At 44.0% G+C, this 8,046-nt stretch overlaps 1 long non-coding RNA gene across 1 annotated transcript in view; it reads left to right on the top strand.

Annotated features, from left to right (window-relative positions):
• The first annotated feature begins 219 nt into the window (after window positions 1-219).
• The window catches only part of LOC145717038 (uncharacterized), a 453,314-nt gene continuing 445,487 nt past the window's right edge, over window positions 220-8,046 (top strand). The window contains exon 1 of the long non-coding RNA XR_014140018.1: window positions 220-1,460. This is a non-coding gene — a long non-coding RNA (uncharacterized LOC145717038). The remainder of the gene's footprint in view (window positions 1,461-8,046) is intronic.

The following is an 8,046-nucleotide window of genomic DNA, read 5'->3' as shown; positions in this document are numbered from 1 at the left end:
AGTTGGGACAGGAGCTAGACAGAGACCAGGAGAGCTTCTCAAGGTGCAAAACCTTGGAAATGGCGCTAAAGGGGCTGAGTCTCCCGACTCCTAATCCCTCCCCTTTCTCCCGCCGAACAGTTCACCTGCTACCGTCCAGTTTACAATATAAGCGTAGATAGTAAATTAGCCCAGTTCCAAAAGCTAGGCGTCACAAATCCCTAGGCAGTTCCTTTTTAGAAAACCTACTGGAGTTTCAGGGGGAAATGTTATGTGAGGGAGTGGGCAGGAAAAGGAGGACGAGAGAGGATTGTGTATTCCAGGAAAAGATGTATTGGCTCCTCTAGTCGAAGGACCTCGGGGAGCCCCTCAACTCCCTAGCTAGCTGCTGCAGCCACTTCAAAGCTCTACGGTAAAAGGGGCGGAGGTGGCTCTGGAGGATGGAGATGGGGACAGGGTTAATCCTTAGTCCGGCGACCTCACGCAGGGCCCCCGGAGAGTAACTGGCCTCCAAGAAAAGGGCAGGGGGCCGAGATGCCAGAGAGGGCAGGGACCCGAGAGACGGCCGAACGGACTTGAGGGCTAGCACTGAGGAACTGCCTGCCAGCAGCAATCTACTAACTAGTGAGGAGTGACTGAGTCTTCCCGTCTTCTGCATCCTGGGAGCCCTGGCCCCTCCTCGCACCTCCGGACTTCTCGCTCGCCAGTGGCCTGGGGCTGCCGGCGCGGGGCTGGGCGTGCGTGTGTTGCTGTGCGCGCGCGCGGGTGTGTGTGTGCGCAGCCCGCGCGCCGAGCCCGGCCGCCGGGACCCAGCAGCCCGCCGCCTGCTTGGCGTCCCTCCTCCTTGCAGCCCCCTCTTCGCAGCCTCCTCACCTGGCGCTCGCCGCCGGCCGCCTGCCGCCCGCCCAGCCCTGCTCGGCAGCCACTGCCTCCCCTCAAAGTTTCCTCAGAGCAGACACCTTCGCCAAGGGCTGCCCAGGGAGATGGATTTCTGATTCTGTGCCTTGGAGTGGCTCTTCTTCCAGCACCTCTCAGCCTTGTCCCCACCTAAATCCGAGCAGAAGGTAGAAGATTTTCCAAATTCAGGGGAGGAAAGGGGGAGGGGTTTTTATCTAGAGGAAGAGAGGAGCGGCCACGACTGAGAATAGGAGCTTCTTCCCTGCCTGATGCCGGGAACTGACTGACTGATGGGCCTGTAGGGTTAAAGAAGAAAATTAAATAGAAAGCCAAGTTGACCGAGCAGGGGCTGGGAGGCTTCCGGATGCCAGGAAGGTTGTCCCCGTCTCCGTTTGCACGGGCGTGAAGATTTAGAGGCGCCTCCGGTGCGAGGGCTTTTAAACCGCCATCACCTCCTGATCCCTTTGGAAGGAAAAGCCGGCAGAGCCAAGGCAGGGGGTGTCAAGGAAAAGCTTGGACTTGTGTGCAACGCATCCTTGGCTTTGGATTTTAAGGACATGAACGAGAATTAACAGCGTCTCAAGGTAAGAGGCAGCAAAACCGCTGCCAGGAAGAATAACTTAAAAAAGATGTTGGGGCTGGGATGTGGGGTTAAGCTAAGTTAGGATGATCTCTCCGGGCGTCACCACGAGATTGCTCAGCTCGCGCCAATGGCTTGGAGCGGACAAGTCAGGGAGTAGCCGGTGCCACGGTGCCCAGGTGGGAGGCAGCAACCGAAGGGAGTGTTCTGATGTCCTGACCTCACACTTTTTGGAACCTATTGGAAATAGGTATCGAGCTGGGTCTTCTGTCCGGGCTGATTTATAGCGTGGATTCATGTGTGTGTTTCTGGCGAGATTTTTTTTTTTTTTTTTTTAACCCCGCTAGCACCGCAGACCCTTCCCCTGGTTGCCGCAGAGCGCTGTGGGCATCGGCGAACGCCGCTAGGACGCGGTGGCAGGTGAGCCTGGCGCAGGTGGGCAAGTGGGGGCGGCGGCATCCGGCCGGCGGATTGCCGGGCACGCGAAACCCACGCCGCCGCCTGGCTGGCTTCGTGCAGCGGGCGTCGGAGCCCAGGCGCCGAGGGTCTGCTGCGGTTCCCTTCGCCTCCGCTAGAGGCTCCCAGCGGGCGCCGCGGAGCGGGTGGGTGTGGGGGCGCCGGGAGGCGGAGGGGCGAGCTCGGGGTGCGAGCGTGCCCGCGGGGTGGCGGAGCCGGCGCGGCAGGGGGAAGCGAGCTCGGCTTGGGCGGGGGATGTGAGCCGGAGTCCCGGTGCGCCTCCTGCCTGAGCGCAGAGCTGCGGGGGACGCAGGTCCGAATCCGGGCTGAGCTCCGTAAAGCTGTGCCCTGAGTCGGAGCCACTTCGGGAATGCGATCCTGGCCCGCACCCTGAGGGCAGTCCCGGGAGGTAATGTTCTCTTTCTCCACTCTCGGCCCGCGGTTCTCCGTACCTCCTCAGCCAAACATCCAAGGTGGGAGGGAGTGGAGGGTGCGGGTCTGTAGGGTCCATATCTAAAGGCGCCTTTCAGTCTTGTTCCGTGGAGCTCCGTGGAATGTGTGTTCGAACTAATCGCTAATTTCATCCTTCTCTCCTGAATATTTGCCTGCTTTAAGAGAAGTTTTCTGCAGAGAGTGCCGGGTGGCTGGTTTTGGGGCCGGGCTGCTCCGAGGTGAGCGAGGGGACCCGCTGTGCTCCCCTGAGCCGCAGTGGACTAGAGTGCGCGACTCCAGGGGTGGGGTGTGGTGAAGAAAAGAGTACCACACCCTCTTCTTTTCCTCCCCTGTCCTTTTCACCTGATGATGAGGTCTCACCATCTAGCATTTTACTGATTTCTTTCCCCAAGGGATTGGCTCTGAGAACAGAGCAAAGCTGCTGAAAGACTTGGAGGGAGAGAGATAAGAATGAGAGGGAAGTCATGGCCAGAATAGAAGGGGAGGAAGGAGGGTGAAGTTAAGCTTGTGTGTGTGTGTGTGTGTTTTGGGGGGGGGTGTGCTGGGAAATAGCCTTGGAGTTAAAGATTTTTTGATGAAGTCTGATTCATTTCACATTTCACACTCTCTTTGACATGATCCTTGCTCAAGCCACCAACAAAAATCATTTCTGCTAGATATTGCCTTGGGCACGGTGGGCATAGAGTATGTTTGATGATTGTGTCTAGGCCACAAGAAAAAAAAAGAGTGGGTATTGTGTGTACTTGGCGTGATTACACCGTGTCTGTCAGGCAGCAGGAAATGTATGTAATTTTCATTGTGCTGCGTTGTGTTTGTGCATACCATATGTGGTCATTTTACACTCAGTAATGCAATATCAGTCTTCTAAAGGTGGCAAGATCTTAACAAACATGACTTGTGATATTAAACCTGCAGAATAACAGTGAAGGAAGACAGAAAATATGATGGGGCATGGAATATCCTAGGAATACTGAATAAAAGCTGAGATCCAGCATTTGTGAAATATTGGGCCACATACTGAAAGTGCAAAATATTTTTTCAAAGATGAAGCAGTGGTTAGCATTTTAAAAGAAGGGGATGTTCTTTAGTTACTACCATCATCATCCTGTAGCTTGCATTACTTCCAATACAGTTAGAGTGTGAGGCAGAAAAGAAATGAAGCACTTCCTGCTGAAAGCTAAAATGTTTTGTGAGGTACTGTCAGGTATTTCACCCTAAGAATTTAAATGGAAGGGGTTGCCTATTGATGACGACTGAAGTGGTTTGGTTATCATGTATGTGTAGGACATCTATAATTTTTGATCAAGGTAAATATGTGAGTTAATATTATATAACAAGTATAATTTAGTGGAAATGGAAGCAGGCCAATTTACTGATGTTTTTCATTCCAGAATAACACATAGCATGATGTCAAGGAAGATTTATATAAAGTTTGTCATTAAATGTATTACATTGGATAGAGCTCTGTGTAGGAGACAAGAATAAATATCTTGTTGAAATCTCAAAAAGGATGGCTTATGTTCTTAAACTGTTGTAGAAATTTTGTGACAAAATAATAGTTACTAATCTAAATATAGTTATCTGTATGTATAGACACAAATTATTTATTTGTTGAGTTGAATTAACCAAGACAAATACATAATAAGGGCTCAGCTTTCATTCTGAAAGAGACCTCTGAAGCCAAAGGAAGATCTACTAGTATTAGCAATCTGTGTATAAGATGCATAACAAATGTGTTTCTTGACAATTAATAGAATCAAACTAGTGAGGCTGGTTTGTAACCTCAAATTCAGTTTTAGGACCCTAAGGATTTTTTTTTTCTCTCTCTGATAAATGTGATTTTAAGAGACCAAACAGTGAAATGTTCCCTGGATGCCATGGACCTGAAAACTGTTTTGAGTCCTCTGAAACTTCATGTCAAGAATAAGCAGTGATAGGATGTTATCACAAATTAATTGGCTTGATGCTTCAATTAAAAACTGATTATTATCTGGCTCTGGTAGTCATTATGGTTGATTTCATTTGGTTTCTAGATATTCTGTGAAAGGACTCTAGGTGGAAATGTTTTCCTGTAGTACAAAGAGAGGAGGTCACTATATGCAAAAGAAAGGGCTTGCTAGTTACTGATTCTCCAATTTGGTTGCAGTTTATCTACAAGGCAGGATGCAAGCTTAAAAAAAAAAAGTTTTCTGAATTTACATGAATGTTTCCCTCTTTGTCATAACCCTTAACCTATGGGTTCACCATTTTTGATGAGGAACAGTGTCACCAAGACTTTTACCTTTATGGTTTGGGGGTTACTTCAGTGTAAAGAACTTTAAGAAGTATCTAATCATAAAAGATCGTATTTCCTGAAAGAAAATCAATTGAGCTTAAAAAAAGATGTTTCATGAGGAAATGAAAGGAGGATAGGAGAGACAGCTTAAATAGGAAGCAAAAGGTTTACTCAGTCTAACCGCATTTATCTCTTTCTTCTTTCAGCAACCTTTTAAAAATTAAAAAAAAGAATCTTTTTCTTTCTTTTTTTTTTTTCTTTTTAAAGATTTTATTTATCTACCTGAAAGAGAGAGAATGAGAGAGAGAGAGAGCACATGAGAGGGGGGAGGGTCAGAGGGAGAAGCAGACTCCCCGCCGAGGAGGGAGCCTGATGCGGGACTCGATCCCGGGACTCCAGGATCACGACCCGAGCCGAAGGCAGTTGCCCAACCAACTGAGCCACCCAGGCGCCCCAAAAAGAATCTTTTTCTATTCTTTATTTTCCTTCCTTCCTTCCTCCCTTCCTCCCTCCCTCCCTCCCTTTCCTTTCTCCCTTTTTCCCTCCCCCCTCCCTTCTTTCTTTCATTGTGTCATTTTCTCTCTTTCTTTTGGTTAAATATTTCCTCCAGAAGGACATCCATGCCAATTTATAGTAATTTTACAATTATTGGTCCATAATTTATTTTTAAATGGGAGATAATTTTAAAATATTGACTGTTATGTTTAATTTTAAATTTTATATAGAAGAAGCCTGCTAAAACATGGGGTTGATTCTTTAGGGAATACAAGTCATCAGCTGATGGTTATCTCTTACTTGTGGGTGCTTCTTGTGTCTAGTTGCAGCTTCTTGTTTCTCCACAAGCATGGTTAGTAGTCACTGGAGGTACATGGACTGCCTTGCAATATGGTGCATTGTGCTTTGAGTGACTTATTTCCACGTAGTTAATACTTTCTCCATGTGCATAATGGCCAATGTAACCAAATATGAAATGTTCATATTAAGCAAATAGTTGAGTTACACTTGTCAATGTATACCTGTTAAGAAATTAGTAATTCATTTTAGGAAACCCTTTACTCCATCTAAGTCTTTAGTAAATGTAACTGTTTTTTAAAGTTGCTAACTGGTTTTTAAATGTCCTCAAAGAGAAAATCTAGTGTCCAGAAATCTCCCAAGAGACACTAAATTCAGTGCCACCAGGAGGCAGCATGAAGAAGTAGAAAAATCACTGAATTTGGTTTTAGAAGACTTGAATTCTCCTTCTCTCTTATCACTATTGGTGCCACTTTTGAAAAGCTCTCTTCCTTTTCTATAAATTCTGTAAAATGGGGAAAATTAATACCTACACACTTTCTTCTTGTATTTAAAACTTGACCACACCTAGCTTTAAGCTTTGAAAAAATAAAAATAAAAACAATAAAAAAACCTTTCAGGTCCCAAGTATATATCAGGCATTGAAACACTTGATAGAAAAGTACATGAAATATATTTAAAGAATATCTGTAAAACTTCCGTAATGAAGCATGGATTTTGAAATGCCTTTGATGAAAGTTGTTGTTTTTCCCCGGGCTGGGGGGTGGGGGGTGGGCTATTAAGTGTCATGAGTGAAAATTTTAAATTAATATGTATGTATGTGAAATGATTTTCTCAAAGTTATTAATATGGCACAAATTATGTTATGCTTACTGTGAGAGACATAAAAGTCAATCTGAGCATTTGAGCTGCTTTTAAAGCACTGTGACAATAAAAAAAGAAAAAAGAATAATAAACTATTTTTGAATAATAAAGTTTAAATGGACTTCCCTCCCCTTCCCTCCCTTTTTAAAAGCTTTCTACATTTTTCTTTTTGTGTATACTAAATGGAATGCAAGTAGCAATTGTCATTGATTTCATTATTGACAGGTCAGTTACCCATTTTGTATGAATACTTTAAAAATATTTGGCTTTGAAAGGTTGATTCAATGGTTTAATTTGTGAAGTTGGACACAACTAATACAATATCTTAGTTTTCACAACGCAATTTTCTCAGGAATGCTGATAGTCCATTTGTCCTATTTTATTAAATCCTAATTATATTATTTATAGGTTATTTTCATCAGGTGAATTAGTAAGAAAGTAAATGATAGATATTAAATGACTCACTGATATTAATTTTAAAAGCCCCATTGAAATAATTATGTGCTCTTTTGATAAATGAGGCCTGCTAGGATTTGAGACTAGAATAAATTTTGTTGCTTTTTTAAATGTATTCACTGGTTAATATTAAGAACAGCCTATCTTTACTGGGTGCAAGGATAAGACAGATACCATGTCCTTCCCTAGAATTTTAGTTTCATTGTTAATATAAACTACAAGTATATTTTCTCAAATAATATTAGTAAAACTAAATGTAAACCTAGGAAGCTAGCCTAAAAAATATATTTTTTGTTGAAGATATAACATATTATCAAATTGTCGATAAAAAAAGAATTGTTTTTACAAAACTCTTAACCAAATTTCAGTGTAACAGAAATATATGCAAAAATCTAAGATTCCCAGCACATTTCAGTTTCTAGCTATAACACCAGAGAGTTTTTGAAATGGATTCTAAATTGGACTGCATAAGAGGATTTTGTGTCTTCATACAATCTCATTCTATTATAATGTAACTATGGTTAGCTGCAAGATATCTATCTGGTAGCCAGCATGAAGGGAAATAATTAGCATAAAAACTGTATTGCTCCTGGTGTACCAGGGGAGCCAACAACAGTGCCTTGTGATAAATGTTGATTTTGAAACGTTGGGCTTCATTTGTCAAAGGTAAGGAGCCTTTATCTTCTCAACTACTTTTTAATGGCCTTTTCTATATTTCTCTCTTTCCCCTCTCTCATTCTGTCTCTCTCTATAAATAAATATACTTTGTATACTGTACTTCATATATACTGTGCTTTTATTCTATTATATATAATATAGCATATATATATTATATATGTTGTAATATATTCTGTATTAGTATTTTATTTTATTTTTTTAAGACTTTATTTATTTATTAAAGAGAGAGAGCGCAAGCAGGGGGAGCGGCAGACAAGGGAGAAAAAGAAGCAGGCTCCTCACTGAGCAGGGAGCCCGACACAGGGCTCGATCCCAGGACCCCGGGATCACGACCTGAGACCAAGGTAGATGCCCAACCAACTGAGCCATCCAGGTGCCCCCAACTATCTCATCTTGCTGGCACTTTCCCTAGTGGTACTGCCGTGTACTTCAAGCCTATATGCTAAGGCCAAGGCTCCTCCTGTCATCCTGTCCATGCACCTGGACCTGAGCATTCTTTGCCCCTCCAAATCTCCAAAGCAGAAGAACCAGTAAGGCCCAAGTCCCAATATTTAGTGCTCTTCATGGACGGTGCTCTCCAAACCTCTAACTTAAATCCCCCAAGGAGAGCAGTTCC

This window comes from Leptonychotes weddellii, chromosome 14 (genome assembly GCF_054177405.1).
Source record: "Leptonychotes weddellii isolate Sample4059 chromosome 14, ASM5417740v2, whole genome shotgun sequence".
NCBI lineage: Eukaryota > Metazoa > Chordata > Mammalia > Carnivora > Phocidae > Leptonychotes > Leptonychotes weddellii.
This window is presented reverse-complemented; position numbering and strand designations above follow the sequence as displayed.